Genomic DNA, 17912 nt, shown 5'->3' with positions numbered 1-17912 from the left:
AAAAATTAATATAATATCCTAGGAGTACCTGGCTGGCTTCATCGGTAGTGCACGTGACTCTTGATCTCGGGATCCTGAGGTCAAGCCCACGTTGGGTGTAGAGATTACTTAAAAAAAAGAAAGAAAAAATTAATATAACCTAAACAGACAAAAAGTAAAGTAAAATAATGTGCATTTTAATACGTGCTCATAGACGAGTGTTGGAGAAGACAGTGAGGTCGTTCAATGCACCTGTACGTATGTCAGGCGTGTGATGGCTGGGCGGCAGACTGGCTCGTGAGGGCGTGTGGCCCTTGGCATTTCAGACACCGAAATGGTGTTGCCTTAGTGATGTGCTTTTATATAATGAGAAACATCTCTGTACTTTGGGCTTTACCCATCTTTCATTGATGGTAACATCCTTGGGAAATTAAGAGTATGATAAAACTGTGCAGAAAGTTCTTTTTGTTTATAGGTAAACATAGAGTCGGGTTCTCATGGCAGTTTGTTATGAACAAGCTTTTCTTCTATGTGAGTAACCAGCAGGACATTAAATTTGTGTTTCAGCAGGTGGGAGAGTCCGATTGTGCACTGCAGGACAGAGGGAGTCTCCTGACCCTCTGAGCACTAAATGCTAGTCACTGTAACAGCCCCCTAAAATAGCATTCTGAAATGTCCCCTAGGGGGCAGTCCTGCACCCATAGAGGACCTCTGCTCTGGGGTCTACTTTGTGACATGGGCTTCATCAGTGAATATCTCTCATTAAGCTTTCTCCTCCCTGAACTGTTCAAATTATTGGCCATCCTCTTATAAACAGGAGGAAGGCTGGTACCTTCTTCAGGCATGATGAAAAGGGGATATCCGTGCTCTGATTGTCCCTGCCCCCCACCGCCCCAAGTTCCCACTGAAGTTCCACTTCTGTTCTGAAATGCTGTGTTGTCAGAGCAATACTGGGAAGTCACTCCTGCAGAGCTCCGAGGAGCCCTACAGTCGTCATCTCCTTTTGATGCTTAAACCACTGTTGATGGGGACAGCCTCCTAAGCGTCCCTTGCTGTGCCCGTGACTGCCTGCCTTGGGTGGGAGGGAGCCGGAGAGCATTTTTCTCTGTGGTGGAATGAACAGGACACTGTTACACAGTGGTTGTCAAACGTTCTCACTTGTGTCCCTAAAATAATTTTGAAAATCTATAAATCCCCTTACACTTGGTTTTACTTGACATCTAACAGTTTTCATCCAAAGTTTAAACAATTGCAAAGGATGTAACTTTCAACACATGATGAATATTGACGTTCAAGAGTGTAGCATCTCTAAGGGTTATCCCACGAATCTAACCGCCGAACCTATTTAGGCCTGTCGTCATCCATGAAAAACTATATGAAGCTGTTGAAAGTTTATGTTGTCGTTTTATCTCCTTGAACTCCTATTGCCATTTCATTCCCCATAGAATTTTATAGTGACGTAATACACTTAGATGCTTCAGAGTCCTTTACTGATCAGCCTCATATATTTCTCTGCAACAACAAGGTGCAATTTGTCTGTGAACATGAGGTTTTAAAGATAAAACATTCTTCTGGATTGAATTCTCCTTATAATGAGTAATCCAACATGTAAAGAACGAATACACTGTAAATTTTGACAGGTGCTTATGAAACGTAACTAAGTTTTTACTGGAAATAAGAGTTCTGAATGAAATGGATCGGGTCATTGGTTTCCATTCCGTTTTCTGTGGATGGACGTGACTTTTTGACAGAATGAGACTGTTCTGCATTAATTTTCTTCTTTTTTATATACACAGCCAATGAGAAACTTCCTTCACAAAAAAACGTAATTGGGAACGGAAGGGCTTTTTTCTTCGTGTATATCATTGTCACTCAGCTTTTTGAAAGGTTTTCAAGTTATATGCTACAGATTACATTTTCTCTCTTCTCAGTAATTTTTACCCATCTGTCAGTTAATAACTCAAGATCCGCCATCAGTTTTGTTAAATACTATCTACTATCACTTAACCAAATTGGTATAATTATACTAAGTATTGCTTCACTTAGAGATACCTCGCTTCATCTACCTAATAATAGTTGAGAAAGTTGAAATAATTTTAATACATCCTTATCAACACAATATGTATTTTTAAACAAAATGCTTTTCTTTTATCCCATGTTTTAAATGTACTTTCATAAACACCTGGGAACTACAGATTTAGTTCTTCCAATTTTGGGAAAGTACCTGCCATGTAACCTAATTGGCAAGGCCAATCCTCATGGACAAACCACTTGACCAAACAAGACTTTCTTTAAAAAGTCCACCTTCCTTTTTCAATTCAGGTAAACATGTTAGCATTTATGCCCCAGTGACCACATCTCACTTCATTCCAATTTGAGGATGAAATGAGGCATGCAGTTCGCCCCCTGGATGAAATAAGGTGCTCTCTCTTAAATAGCTCTCTTCGGCATTTCTCTGGGAATAAAGGATTGTAGAATAGCAGCCAGGTCGTGGAAGAGGCAAGGATAAGTGAAAGTTGTCTTCACTCCCTCTGCCCGACCTTGGAACATCAATCCAGAACAATGCAGCGTGGGTGAAAATACTTCATTTCTAAATGCCGCACTTTGTGCTTATCGAAATGGGTCTATGATAAGAAATGATCTCTGGTTTGTGGTGTTTGATTACAGGATCGTTTTACAGTTATCAGTATTTTGCATTACCCCTTTGTTACCCCCTAGGAGGTTTTTATATCCCAGGCTGTGCCCGTCAGTTAGGCCTGGGGAGGAGGAGACATACATATTCCTTTCCTTGTCATGTGGGAGCGAGGCCGTGGTTTAAGAGGAGGTTTAAAGGTAGAGCTTTTGTGTGCCTGGACTCCAAGCCCATTCTGAAATAGACTTGTGTTAGGAGAGAACACTTACGGCAAGTTGGGACTCTGGGGGGTATTTTCCCTTAAAGCTGATGTGCCCACATGCCCTTTTAGAAAGATATTTTGCCCGGTTTGAAGATGGCTGTACTTTAGGACATTTTCAATCCTCATTGATCTTGAGAATCTGGTAGCTATGGTGTGCACTGAGTCCTAGAAAGCCAAAGAATGTGTAAAAAGTTGCACTTGCATTTGGAAGTTAGAGAATTTGTGTTCCCCCACCCCTCTTCCCATCTTTCCCTCCCCTTCTTCTGCTCTGTTCTTACCTGAGAATTACTTAAGGCAACTTGTAAGGATGCTAAAGTCTATCAGATCCTGAGTTAAGATTGGGAGGGAAAAGGGAGAAGTAATGGTAGAGACATAGGGTGGTTGGGGAAACACACCTACGGCAATGGCAGGAGTGCATAAAAATGAGACACAAAGACGTAACTATCTGTACCCAGGGGTTGTTGTCAAGCAGGTCGATCCCTTTGCAGAAGGCACCTGTTGGGCACCAGGATGCGGGTGGGGTCTCAAGGCCACGAGGTATAGCTTAAGAAACAGGTTGTAGAGGGAAGCTTACCAGCCAAGGATCAGATCCCTGATCCTTCTGGTCCCTAGGGGAGAGGTGTACTGGCACTGTGCTGGAATAAAGTAACTATATGTTCTAGGGAAGGACTCTGTTCCTTTCTTGCTCTTGTTTCATACGGGACAAGTAAGAGCCCCCTTGTCAGTGGGACAGCAGATGGCCTAGGACCAGGCAGCAGGACCCTGGGTGTCAGCTGTTCACAGGACTTTATCTGGGAAATCCAGCTACCTTGCACATGGAAACTTGGGGGCCCACAGGAAGCTGGGGTGGCCTTTTCTGTCCTCTGGTCTCACAGGAAGCTGAGAGAAGGGATGAACCCCCAGTCCCATGTGGCTTATTGTCAAGGTAACCCAGAGGGAATTCCTGGGTAATTTCCCATTAATCCTAATTATCTTATCAGAGTTAACACATTTTTTCTTTGAATTTGCTAATAGCTAATACAAAGGACAAAATCTGCTCTGTTAAACATGTCACAGATTAAAATGAAGAGATACTTAGGTGAAAATAGAATTCTTGGAGGTGAGACCAGACAGGGATTCCTTCCGGATCCTCATAAAAGCATGCTGATGAGAAGGAACAGCGCCTCAGAAGCATCTTTACAGCAGGAATAATGAGGAGGTTCATGTGCCGGCACCGGAGCATATAATGTTAGCTGAAAAAAACTCTTTGGGGGCACCTGGGTGGCTCAGTCGGTGAGTGTCTGCCTTCGGCTCAGGTCATGACTCCAGAGTCCTGGGATCAAGTCCTCAGCAGGGAGTCTGCTTCTCCCTCTCCCTCTTCCTGCCTCTCCCCCTGCTTGTGCTCTTTCTCTCTCAAAAATAAATAAATGAATAAAATCTTAAAACAAAAACCTCTTTGGAATTTGCCTAGGAATCAGTACAGTCATGTGGTAAATTGCGTTCTACTCTTTGCAATTTTAAGTTTTCAAATATATGTTTCTGAAAGGTAGAAAGCTCTTAACCTAACTGTTGAAAATCTTGCTTTACTCCATAGCCTTGTTTTTGGAGGAGGGTCGGGGGGAGGTGTACAAAAAAACTTCTGCTGGGAGAAAACACAACCAGTTTTGGACTAAATGATTCCTTGTGGCCCTATCACTCTGTCACCCAGAGGACTGCTCCCCTGCCCCAGCTTGGCATGTCCCCACATCTCTACTCTGGGAGAAGTGGATCAGTCTCTGTGCTGATCCGGGGCTGGCCTCCAGGAGCGGGCTCCCTGGGACATCCCAGCAAGCCTGGGGAGGGACAGGAGCCCCAGAGTGCAGGGTGGAGAGGGCGGTCTCCTGAGTTTTCCCCAATTCCGCACCTGGGCGGGGGGGAAGTCCTGCAGTCTTGACCACCCACGTGTTCTGCAGTCTTCTAAATTCTAGAAAGCAAACCCTGTGCAGGGCTGCTGAGGCCAGAATGGTGAGCTGCCGTGGGGTCAGTGCCACGTCCACCTTCTGCCCACTCTGCATTCCACGTCATTCACTGAAGGCAGAGAGAATGCATATGTACAGAAAGGTCAACAGCAACATCTAGATGTAAATCCATGTCTCATACACTTTTTAATATACTTACGGAAAGGAAAGAAGTAAAGCCTCTAACAGTGATAGCTGTAGGAAGGCTGCTGCAGCCACACACATATCTTATGAAAAAGAATGGAAAGTGACTAACTTCCCCATTTTCCTCTGCCTCTGCTCGCTCCCCTCACCTCTCCCACCAGACCCGTTTTAGGGAGGGGAGTGGAGCATGAAGAGAAGACAGCGAAAGGCACAAAATCAAGTGTAAAACCCCATGAGGTGCACGGGGAAAGAGCTGAAACAAGGTAGCTTTTTATTTATCTTATTATTTTTTATTTTGCAAAGTTTGTTCGTTTGTTTAAGTAATTTCTACACCCAACGTGGGGCTCGAACCAACAACCCTGAGATCCAGAGTCACGTGCTCCACTGACTGAGCCAGGCAGGCGCCCCCAGGTAGCTTTTTAATAGAGTATGCATCCTTCAGGGCTGAGGACATTTTGTATCGAGAGTTTTCATTTGCGTCAGAAGTGACTTCAGAGTTTGTACAAGTCAGGGTTGGTGATTGCAGGCAACAGAAATGGACTTGTGTCACTTGACCAGAAAAGGAATGGGTTGGAGGCTGGACCTTGGGTAGCTCGCAAAAGCACGGGGGAGTTTGGAGGGGGAGTTTGGAGGACGAGGCTGGGAGGGCAAGTTCCAAAGCGAAGGCGGGCGGAGCCACAATCCAGCCGCTGTGGCGTGGCGGGGAGATGCTGGGCACTCCTGCCCGTGCCCTCTCAGGGCCTAGGCTGCCCTGGCTCTCTAGCCAAAGAGAGTCTGGGCCAGCAGGTCTCCGGCCTCTGTGGCCTTCTGCCTCCCAGACGCCCCCAGGGGCTCCTCCACCCACAGGAAGTAGGTGCAGGGGTTTGGCTGAAAGCTGCCAAAGTCATTCTTTCCTGTTAGACCCTGATGAGATTATGATTATGTTTAACAACTGGATCAAATAATGACATTTCCTAGATCTTTTACCTTCTGAAATAAGTGACATGTATATGTATATGCACATATGTTTGTGTATAGTCTCTTTATAAACAATAACAAGTGAGCCCCTTGGCACACAATTATTGATTAACTGATTGCAGACAAAGAGGCCTTTTCCAGGTATGTTACTGAGAACCTGGGGTTCTCTAAGTGGGTTTTATCCTCCCCAAACTGGGCATGTAACAAACTACTTTCGTTCAACATTTTCTGGGTCATTGTTAAAATAACATATAGCTTAAATGGAATTTATTCACAGTGCCGTTATATCAATATATTCTTTATTATTTTAGGATTAGCTTTCCGTGTATAACAAGAATGTTGTTATTGTCTTCAGAGGGGATTTTATTATTTCCATTCTAGAATGGGCCTTTCATTCCTTCACCACCTCCGGTTTCTCCTTCATTAACTAAGAAGCAAATTAGACTTGCATTTAGTCGATGTCTGCCAAATGTTATTTTTAGAAGCCTTCTCACCTCTTTCTCGCTCCTACGGGATTTCTTCTTTCTTTCCTTAACTCCGCTTTGCCCTCTCAATCATTGCAATCAAAATCCGTGCCCTCCCGATATTAGTTCAATATGTAAAACAGATTGTTTATTTGCTCTTGGGATAGGAAAGCTCTTTTCAAGCTTAAAAACCCCAGGAAAAATGATAAAAAGAAAGGCTGGTAGGTTTCTCTATAGTAATAGATTTCTGTGTGTCAAATAACACTATGAAGTGGGTTACCGATGGAGAAAAACGTATTTGGAACACAAATAGTAATCAAAGGGTTAACGTTTTCAGTACACAAAAAGATTCCACAATTGGTAAAGGAAGTAAGCAGTCCGTTCCCAGTGGAAGCAATCAGGTGGCCAGTAAAAGTGTGGAAAAACATCTGAATATCATTATTAAGAAAAATGAAAAATACATAATTTTTGCACGCTAAACTGTGAAGATTAAGAAGTATTTGGGCAAAGGTGTGGGAAAACAGGTATTTCACGCTGTTGGTGCAGTTAATACGGCCTTTCTGGTGTGTCTTGTGTAACACACGTCTTAGAATGTGCATATTATTTTGACCCGACGATTCAGTTTGTCGAATTTGACCCAAGAAGATGAAATATGTGGGCGCACTCGTTACTCCACTTTTTAGTCAACAGAGACACAGAGGCCGTCTCAGTGCCTTAGGAACAGGAGGTTAGATTTATATGCGTGTAACTGTTGTATAATGGGTAAAAACCATAAAAAACAGATCAAAAACCAATACGTACGGTATGACCCAGTTACTTAATAAAAGGGTCTGTGCATGCATTGAAAGATGAGAAAAGTGGACTAGAGTATATTAAAGGCAGTTTTCTTTAGGTGATGGAATTATGGGAGACATCCCCACCTTCTTTGTGATTTTTCTGAATTTTCTAAAATTTCTTCTGTGAGTATATATTTCTTCCGGTGCTGTAACACAGGAAGAAAAAAACAATAAATCCTTCTGAAGGAAAATGGGGAGCCAGGGTTTTTGCAACGTAGAGTACTAGGAAGATGCTGGTCTTGTCTTTCTAGCTCAGGGATGTCCCAGCTCTTTGGAGTTTCAACCCAAATATTGTTTTGGGTTTTGCAGTTTACCAGATGCAATATTCTAAATAAAAATGATTTTTGAGAATTTATATTGAGGTACCTTGGATATCAGTTACTTAGCTTATTTGCAGTTCTAACAAATTGAGACCAATTATTTGGAGAGTAAATAAGATGCTGATATTTATACCTACTGTTAAACGCTGCCCAGAACTTGCTGTGCTGATGCTGTTGACACTATGACATTTTTTTTTTAATGATTCGTAGATGTGAGTCTGTCTGTACCGGAGCTCAGAGGATCGTGAATTTCACATGCGGCTATGACTACCATCTCCTTCTTACCTGTCACTTTTTATACTGGGTCCTGTGCTAAACACTTGATTTTTTTTTTTAAGGCAATCTTTATTTTGATGTTAAAAAGATTCCTAGCATCTGGTGTCACTGGTACACTCTGAATCCCAGGTAGTTTAGCCCACCCTGCAGCTTCCCGCTTGAAGCTTCTCACTTACAAGGCTGTGGTAATTTGTTGCAAAAGTGAAAAGTACAATCATTTTATATTGCGGTAATGGTGGTGTTCCAACTATCACTATTTTAAAAGGCGGGGGGTGGGGATTTTAAAATTAGTTTAAGCTGGATAGCCAAACCAGTGAGCCGAAGGAATGAGATTTTTGTGTTTTCAAAAAGGCTACAAAAGTCGCAAGAGCTGTTCTTGAAATGGCCTTGTGAAAATGCGCCAGCCTGCTGGCCGCGGGGTGAGCGGACGGCTCTAAGTCCGGCATTGTTGGACCAATTGAGCAAAGACGGGGTTTATTGACAGGAATGTTGCTGCAGAAGCACATGGAGTTGAGCTGTTTGCTTGCAGATTTAGCAGTTGTTTAGACAAGCGGGACTCTTTATTCTTGCTCAGACCTGAGTGAGCCGAGCCTCAAGGTTGAAAAGGAGAAAGGGAACATAAGAAGAGAAAGTTCTTTCTCAACTTCGATTTCTCTGTGTTATACTGACTTTCCTTCAGCATTTTTTTGTTGTTGTTCTTAATGCCATTTCTACTCATCCTACTGCCTGAAGGATTCTTTTTTTAGAACTCATTTCATGTTTTCATTATCTAGTCTGTTTTTTGTTACATCAAAAACAAAGCAAACAGTAATAACATTGACAACAGAAAAAATGGAATAGACCCTCCCCCTCAAACAAACGAATAGAAACTCAGGAGAACCATCCTGGTCTCTTACAGATGACTTGGTGGAGGTCCTGAAGGTCTTAGGAGGAGGGCAGAAACCCAGCACTGATTGAATGCTTACTGTGTACAACCTTGGGAGATGAACATTTATTGAGTGCCTACTGTGTATCAACTTGTAATGCTCTGGAAGTTGACAGTACTCCCATTTTATGAGGAAGCAAACTTGGAGGTCACTTAGCTAGAATGTGCAGAATTTGAATTCAGGTTTGTCTAACCTTGCCTTCCCCCCCCCTTCTCTATAAAGAGAATAATTCAGTGGTCTGGGTCACCAAAAAAAAAAGGGGGGGGGGGCAAAATGTGCCTGGTGGCCATCACTCTGAGCTCATGGAAGAAGGTGGGTCAGGCTTATTTTTTATGCCTACTTAGCTGTTCTAAAAATCGAACTATTAAACTTTCAGCTTTAGGAAAAATTACCTAGTAGAGTTTGGGAGGGACACCCCTCCTTTTTGCTGACCTGCGTCTCCCTCTGAGTCTTGCTCCACTCCTGGGACCAGCTGTTGAGCAGCACAGGAGTCTTGGTCTTTGGAGCACTGGCCTAGAATTTCCTCGAAGTGCGTTCCCAGTATTACCTCTGATGTGCATGAGCTTTTCATACCATAGGGCAGTTTTAGTTTTTGCATACTTAGATTAGGGGGAGTAAACTTTGCCACTGTTTCACTGCTCGTAAACTTGGTGGTTTTCTAACTCGGGCTGGTGAGGATGCGTAGGGGAGAAATAGCCACCGCTCCCCCTTGCAAGGTCATTACGGCTAAGCGTGCTAAGTTGCATGTCACAGTGCTGACTTTTCTGGGAAGTGACGCCTGCCCTTGTTCATTCTGCTTATTCCTCACCTCCCTGGGAGCTTGTAACAGCAGACCCCCTCGGCCGGGAGCTGAGCAGCAGCTGTGAGGGTGGAAGGGGAAGGGAAGGTAAACAGAGTCATCTTGAAGAAAAAGGTGTGCAGCTCAGGTCTAGAACAAGAAGTTTGTTGCTATTTAAAAAAAAAAAAAACCACAACACAATCAAAATGGACAAAAGTTGTTATTAAACCCATTTCCCATGCTTTAAAAAAAAAAACCTGTGGTTGAAGAAAATAGAAGCCTAAAAAAGTCAAGTCCACCTAAGCTTGAAAATAACCCTGCGGTGGTGGACTTGCACATTGGCCTTAATTGGCCCAATTGACCTTCCATGCTGTATTTACAATTGCCTTAAAATTGTAAGCAGATGTTTGAAACCCCTTCTTTAATAGGCCTGCAACATCTGTTTCGCCAACGCTGCTGCCCACCAAAGCAGTCATAATTAGGGAGCACCTAATGCATACATCTTTCCTTATGGACCCAATCGATCGGATTTCTCCCTGAGGTATTAAAGTCGACCCTTATTCTTGCTTTTATTTGAATACGTTTTGCATTATATTTTCTTACACAGAAGAACAGTATGCCAGCCCGGTACAAAAACCCCAAGATAGTTGTTCTTTGTAGTGAATTTTTTAAAATTGTGTTTGTATAGTCATTAACAATGGGTGAAAGATGTTTGCGTGTACAACTGTAAACCCTCGAAAATGTGTGAAAACTTTTGTTCTTTCCTTTTGTGTTCTAAATGAGGCATTTCCTGAAAAACCAGCAAGGTAAAAATGTGAAAATCTTAAAAGCTGGGAGGGAGCATTACTTATTTAATTTTTTTAATTAACAGACTTTATTTCTTAGAGTGATTGTAGGTTTATAGAACAATTAAACAGAAAGTACAGCGTTCCCATATATTCCCTCCCTTCTCTCTCCCTGCCTCTAGTTTCCTGTTATTAACATCTTCCCTTAGTGTGTACGTTTGTTACAACTGATGAACCTATATTGAGACACTATTCATTATAATAATTATAATTATCAATTATAAGACATATTAATAATAATATGTAATTAATTTACATGACCTGTCCCTTTTTGCCTTGTATGTGCTTTGGATTTGGACAAACGTCCACCATTACGGCATCACACAGAGTAGTTCCTTTGCCCTAAGGAACCCCCTTTGCTCTGCCTGTGGGAGGGAGCATTATTGACTGAAGTATTCTTGAGGATGTGTTCACTTTAAAAAGAAATTCTTTTTTTTTTTTTAAAGATTTTATTGATTTAACAGAGATAGAGACAGCCAGCGAGAGAGGGAACACAAGCAGGGGGAGTGGGAGAGGAAGAAGCAGGCTCATAGTGGAGGAGCCTGATGTGGGGCTCGATCCCATAACGCCGGGATCACGCCCTGAGCCGAAGGCAGACGCTTAACCGCTGTGCCACCCAGGCGCCCCTAAAAAGAAATTCTTATGCATAGTGGTCAGAAGACATAGTCACTTTGATGTTTTAGAACTGACTGTACAAAATTTCAGTGAACTTTATTTTTTCGATTTGATTTCCATTTTAAGATAACTTTGCATATATTTATAAATTTTACTAAAGTTGATATGGTATGATGTATGCCTAATAATTAGAAAATTCTATAAATTGCTAGCATTCATTTCAGTTTTTACAAATAAATTAATCTTTTAAGAAGTCATGTCTTTAAAGTTTTATTTTTAATGTGGGTGCTTATTTTAAATGACTTGCCTGAGGGGGGGGGCGCCTGGGTGGCTCAGTCGTTAAGCGTCTGACTTCGGCTCAGGGCGTAATCCTGGTGTTCTGGGATCGAGCCCCACATCAGGCTCTTCTGCTGGGAGCCTGCTTCTTCCTCTCTCACTCCCCCTGCTTGTGTTCCCTCTCTCGCTGGCTGTCTCTCTCTCTGTCGAATGAATAAATTCTTTAAATGAATGAATGAATGAATGAATGAATGAAAGAAAGGAAAGAAAGAAAGAAAGAAAGAAAGAAAGAAAGAAAGAAAGAAAGACAGACTTGCCTGAGGTAAGATGTAGTTAATGGAAAGTGTCAGTGTCAGGAGGTTCACTTTAGCTCTGTATCCTGAGGTGTGTTTTTTATGTGAAGATTGCATCCATACAGATGATAGCCAAAGTCTAGAAGTGAAGAAATGTGGCAGGGAAAAATGCCCAGTTTCAAGCATGCGAAAAGCAACAGAGAGATGTCAGGCTTCCCAGCAAGTGGTTCAGCTGGTTGATGTAGGCCAGTGGCATTCAGGGCCGGGACTAGAGTGTTATGGGCTGCCCTCGGCGTGTGGCCTTGAGTGGGGTACAGACTTTTTGTTTTAATCAGCAATAGAGGTAGATTAAAAAAAATTATGGAAGTATACATAATGGAAGCATACAGAAGAATACACATATCCTAATGGGGCGGCATTTGAATTTTTACATTCTACAGTCATGCATGTAACCAGGTGAAGAAACAGAAAGGTCTGGCATCCCAGAGGTACCTGTCACGGTCCCTTCTGGTCACTGTCCCCCTCTGAGAGGCACTACAGCGTTTGCTCCTCAGCCTGCAAAACAGTTTCCCTGCCAGCCGCGTCTGTGATTCAGGGTCAAGAGACTTTCAAGGTCACCACTAGCATTCTTGTTTGATGACCCTGTGTTATTTCTAGGATGCCTGGCCTAACCTGGTGGCTGTGGAGCAGAGCCAGGCCAACCACGGGACACAACCAGCATGTGTAATTGTCTGCTGTGAGCCGGGCATCGTGCCTAGTACTTTCACGTGCATTAATTCACAAGAGTTGTAAATTGTATCATGCCCATTTTACAGATCAGAAGACTTGCAACTAAGATGATCTAGTTTGTCTAAGGTCATATGTGACTGAGGACAGACCCAAATCCCAGCCTAAGCTGTTGACTCTTATGCTCTTAGCTACGATACGGGGCAGCCCTTTGCCATATTCAAGGGCTAACTAAATCCTCCTGCCTTCAAGCAAGTTGCAATATGTGACTTCTAAATAATACTCTTTATTCAGGCCTCAAATGAACATAGCATTTTACTGTTACTGTAGTAATAGTAAACATTGTGCTGATGGTCCAGGACTATCATTTTCAAATTTTGTGAACTCTAGATCTTCACACACATTGTAAGTTGTTCCTAATATTCAGACAATGGTTTATTTTTGTGGTGTTGTTTATTTTGTTTGCAGATGGGACAGTTACTTAAGTATAAGCCAAGTGAGTTTAAATGTTTTTGGCAAATTAAGACACACCTTTAATTTATAGCAGTTGGATGGAAAAACAAATAAATATCCCCTGAGCATTTTGTGTGCATGTGTTTGAGTGTCTAAGGCTTTCTCATTTTTTAATTGAGATATAATTCACATACTGTAAAATTCACCCTCCCCAAACAGTTGTATTTTCATATCACTTCCCCATCCCTCTGAGAAAAATGAAAATCTTAATGGATTTTTTTTAAAGATTACAGACTTGATTTAAAAGCAATACTGTTATTTATAATATGTATTTCCTTCTCATCCTTTAGGAAGATTATTTTATAATCTCCTTCTATCTTTACCGTGATGATGGCTTTAATTTTAAAATATGGGAGCGGTGCCTGGATGGCTCAGTTGGTTAAGTCTCTGCCTTTGGTTCAGGTCATGATCTCTGGGTCCTGGGATTGAGCCCTGAGTCTCGGGCTCCCTGCTCAGTAGGGAGTCTGCTTTTCCCTCTCCTTCTGCCCCCCCACCCCACTCCTGCTCTTGCTCTCTCTCTCAAATAAACAAAATCTTTAAAAAAGAATATGGGAGAAATTTATCATCTTTCATATCATAATTCTACCATAAGCAATCTAAAAATACTTCAAAAGAAATCATTAATTTATCCATTTTAATCAATAATATTAAGATTCAGGGGAATCTTTTTTTTAGATATTTGAATGTGTTCCTATGGAGAGTATTTTTTGAGTTCCCATCAATAGCTATGAAGCAAAATTGCTTCAACAGTAAAGGTAGATAGACTTAAAAACGACTCCCTTTTTTAGAGGTAGGTGATTTTTATATTTGGGACTAGTAATTTTTGTCTTAAACCAAATTTAAGTGTTAGGCAATGTGCCCATCTCATTTTGTGATTATGTGAAAATTAGCAATGAAATTCTTACCAGGATAAGTAAATCTCTAGTATGTTATATGTTTCTTAAATCAAGCCACATATACTTTTTCTGTTTATGAGCTATTTCAGATCCATCCTTAACCTTTATTGTGAGTAATGGGGGTCTTACTAAATATTAGAGGTTGTTTATATTTTGAGGTTTTTTTCTTCCCTTGGAAAGTACTTGCGCTAGCAAACTACAAGGAGACCATTTATAAGCTAAATAACACTTGTTATTTGGTAGTTTTGGCACCCAGTGAAATAAATGTTAGCTTTAGAATTTATCATCAAGGTAACAGGCAGTATTGTTCTATCTTGAGTTTTACTTGTGTTAATGCAGTTGGGCTGGAAAACATCCACATAACATCATTTCAGAACCACACTTGGGTTTCAGGAGTCTTCCTGTATCTTAAAACACTATGGCATTTTCAAAAATATGCATGTAAAGTGTGAATAGTGAGTTGAACCCTCTTCCTATGAACTTTTGGCTATTTGGATTTCTTCTGTGATGTGCCTGTTAATTTCCTTTGCCCATATTTTTAGCATTGGCTTTGAAGTTTGATCTTGGGTGCATCTCCTCCTCTCAGGGGCTCAGGAATCTCTACTGCCGTCTGTGCTCCCACTGTCCTCGCCTCCCTGGACTGCTGTCCGTCTCTTATACCTCCTTCCAAGAATGGCACTCCATAATTGAGCTTGAAGGGTGCCTGTGTTTGTATATGAAGTAGTGTCCCCCCTCCTTACCCATGGCGGTGCGTTCGAAGACCCCCAGTGTATGTATGCCTGAAGCTGTGGATAGTACCAGACCCTATCCACTTGGCCCTTAAACACTGCAGACACTGTGGCATTGATTCCTGCATGACTTTTGACTCTTTCAAGACTTAACTACTAATAGCCTAATGTTGACTGACACTTTACCAACAGCATAGACAATTAACACATATTTCATATGGTATATTACAGACTGTAACCTCAGAATAAAGTAAGCAAAAGAAAATGTTATTAAGAAAATTATAAGGAAGAAAAAAATACATTTATAGTGCTGCACTGTAAAAAATCCACATATAAGTGGACCCACGTGGTTCAAACCCATGTTGTTCAAGGGTCAACTGTATCTACTGTGTTTCTTCCTATTCATACGTACCTGTGATAGAGTTTAACTTATAAACTAGATATAGGAAGAGATTGGCAACAATAACTAATGATATAATAGAACAGTGATACCAATATACTGTAATGAAAGTTACATGAATGTGGTCTCTCTCTCCAAATATCTTACTGCACCACACTCACCCTTCTTGTGATGCTGGGAGATGATGAAATCCGTCTTTGAGGAGATGAAGGGAGGTGAGTGATGTTGGCATGTGACCTAGTGTTAGGCTACTGTTGACCTTCTGACAATATGTGAGAAGGGGAATCTGCTTCTGGACTCTGGTGGATCGTGGGTAACTGAAATTACAGAAAGCAAAACTGTGGATACGGTGGGAACTAGAAAAGCAAATTCTCACAAAATAATGAGTCATTAAAAATGTGTGTGGAGGGATTTTAGTGTTGGGCACCTTTCCAGCCGACCTCCTAACATGGGAATCTGAGGAAGATGGTCAACGATTTCAGACTTATTTCTGAAAGATAGCTATCCACGTGTGACTGAAACTCGCTCTTCCACCTTTTAATCCAGTATTTACTAAAGCAGAGCAGAAAAATGTGTCATTGTTTTATGAAGTGACATGCTAATGCTGTCCGTTGACCTCTTGTGTCTTTTCAACCGTGGGTATTTGCACAGCGGTTGACTCTGTGAAGCAGTGTTCATTTCAATCCCATTTAATTTTAGAGACTAAATGCTTAGGTTGCCATAAAGACGAGAAGCTGGTTCCTGTTACTGTTGAAGTGATGTTTCTTGGCTGCTCAGAAATGAGAATAGTTTATCTGTGTATGTGGAATGTATTAGTTTCTTAGGGCTGCTGAAACAAATTACCATAACTGGGTGGCTTAAAACAACAGAAAATTACTCTCTCACAGTTCTGGAGGGCAGGAGTTTGAAATCAAGATGTTGGCAGGGCCACACTCCCTCTGAAAGCTTCCGGGGAGTATCCGTTATTTGCATCTTCTAGCTTCTTCTGGTGGTTCCTGGAATTCTCTGGCTTATAGACGCATCACTCCACCTCTGCCTTGATCTTCATGTGGGCTTCTCCTCTGTGTGTCTGTGTCTTTTCCTCTTCTGTCTCTTACAAGGACATCTATTATTGGATTGAGAGCCCACCTCAGGATTCAGGATGACCTCACCTCAAGATCTCTAATTACCTCTGCAAAGACCTTCTTTCCAAATGAGGAAACACTCACAGGGTCTGGCTATCAGGCCATGAGCATATGTTTGGGGGGACAGGAGGTACCACCATTCAACCCACTACAGAAGGAAAGAAAACTCGCATCACTAAGAAGCTGATGGCAGGAAGGGCAACGAGATCTCGCTGGCCAATCTCCTGGGAGGGTGGAGGCTTGCACCCTGGTGTTGGGTGCAGGGAGAGCCCAGGCATGCCGTCCTTTGCTGTTTTGAAATCCAACTGCCACCCAGGTTACACTAGTCAACTAAAAGTAGGATGAAATGACCTAAAAATAGTTCCTAAGTATTCTCTGGCTTGAAAAATTGGCCCAGATTCCCATGTTACTTAAGAAGTGGGGAAAGAAAAACTTGGGAAACTATCAACTGCATAAATGGTCATTACCTAAGGATTATTCAGATTTTGGCTTTGTTTCAGGAAACATATTCATTTTGTTTTCAACTTATATTTTGTTCCGTTCCTTACCTTCCCACCCCCCAACCTCCCAACCCCCCGTGTAAGAACTTGGTTATTAGCTCTACAGCGTATCAGGATTTCAGCAGGGGCTGGGCTGTACTGAGCCCACCAAGACAAAAGTGGCTTTCATTATTGAGCTTGATACAAAGTTCGTGATTGCAGCTGACTTGCACATTTCTCTAAAATTATACTTTTATGAAAAACCAACACTTCCAATGTGTAAAAATTACCACTCATTTCTTCGTGTTTGACCACCGTGGATCTTACTAATGTTTGTTCTTCTATGGACTAACCTTACTGGGAAGAGAATTTTTTTTTTTTTTCAAATTATCATTCCATTCCTCCTGATACTTTTGTGAGCTTGATATTAAGACGTTACAGTAATAGCACCAACTAGATAAATTAAACATTAATTCCCTCTTGATTGATAAAATGTTTTCTCTGGGAGTCAGCCACTTTCAATTCTGTTTGGGCTTTTCCTTGGCCTGGACATAGCTAAGATGTTGTCTTTTGTGCTGTGTTTTTAAATGTATAAAACTTGTTACAGTGTGTATTTGGGGAGATTTTTGAGTTGCCTATTAGTAGAGATTTCTATTTTTAAAAGGGTCTTCAGATTATAAAAACCCATTTAATATAGTACACAGTTTTTGTCATGCTTTAGGTCTTCACAAAACTTTTAGTATGTGTGCTGCTGAAGCGAGCGCTTCACAAAACCTTTATAAATACCTTTCTGAACAATAAGGTCAGATCCCAGTACTAAGAACATCAAGTGCCATCCAGTTTGCGTACGTCGATTGTTGGTCAGCAGACATCTTTGGTACAGTTCCTACAGGAGAAAGAAATGTCGATCATTCCTTGACACTTACTGCTTTCTTTTTTTTTTTAACATCAAAATTTTCACTCTACTGGTAAGCAAAATAGTGGTCCTGTCATAGCCTCAGAGTGAGCATGGTTCTTGTTCCTGACTTAATAGTAGAAAAACAGATTAACTCACCTGGATAGAAGGGCTGACCATGGAGTGCTGTCAGTCCTTCTTGAGTACGGAGCTGTATAAGCAGGGCTATGTTCCAGAACAATGTTGTGATAGTGGCTTGGAATAGTGGTTGATTGACACAGGGGAGGTTTTTGGAGGTTATCACACTAATCAGAGCAAACCATAATAAGGCTGAAATTCAGACAGTGGCATTGGGCGAAGGAATTGGGAACAGGCCATGGGCATATTTGCATGCCATTATTGAGTAAGATGAGTTAGACATGGATGGGTAGGGCTAGCTAGAGGATGACTATAAGCCAGGTGACTCCTGGTGGGATTAAAAAAATGGCAATCAGCTCTTTGCAACTGTGACTGAAGCACGAAGAAGCCCACAGAAGCCACAGGACGAGGGCACCACTCTGATATGCCTGAAC

General features: G+C 41.8%; 1 protein-coding gene across 6 annotated transcripts in view; it reads left to right on the top strand.

The window, feature by feature from the left end:
* HLCS (holocarboxylase synthetase) overlaps positions 1–17912 on the top strand; it is a 208327-nt gene that overhangs the window by 106227 nt on the left and 84188 nt on the right. The gene's annotated exons all lie outside the window — the stretch shown is intronic.

This window comes from Ursus arctos, unplaced genomic scaffold, assembly GCF_023065955.2.
Source record: "Ursus arctos isolate Adak ecotype North America unplaced genomic scaffold, UrsArc2.0 scaffold_4, whole genome shotgun sequence".
Classification (NCBI taxonomy): domain Eukaryota; kingdom Metazoa; phylum Chordata; class Mammalia; order Carnivora; family Ursidae; genus Ursus; species Ursus arctos.
Note: the sequence above shows the minus strand (reverse complement) of the source record. Positions and strands in the feature narration are given on the sequence as shown.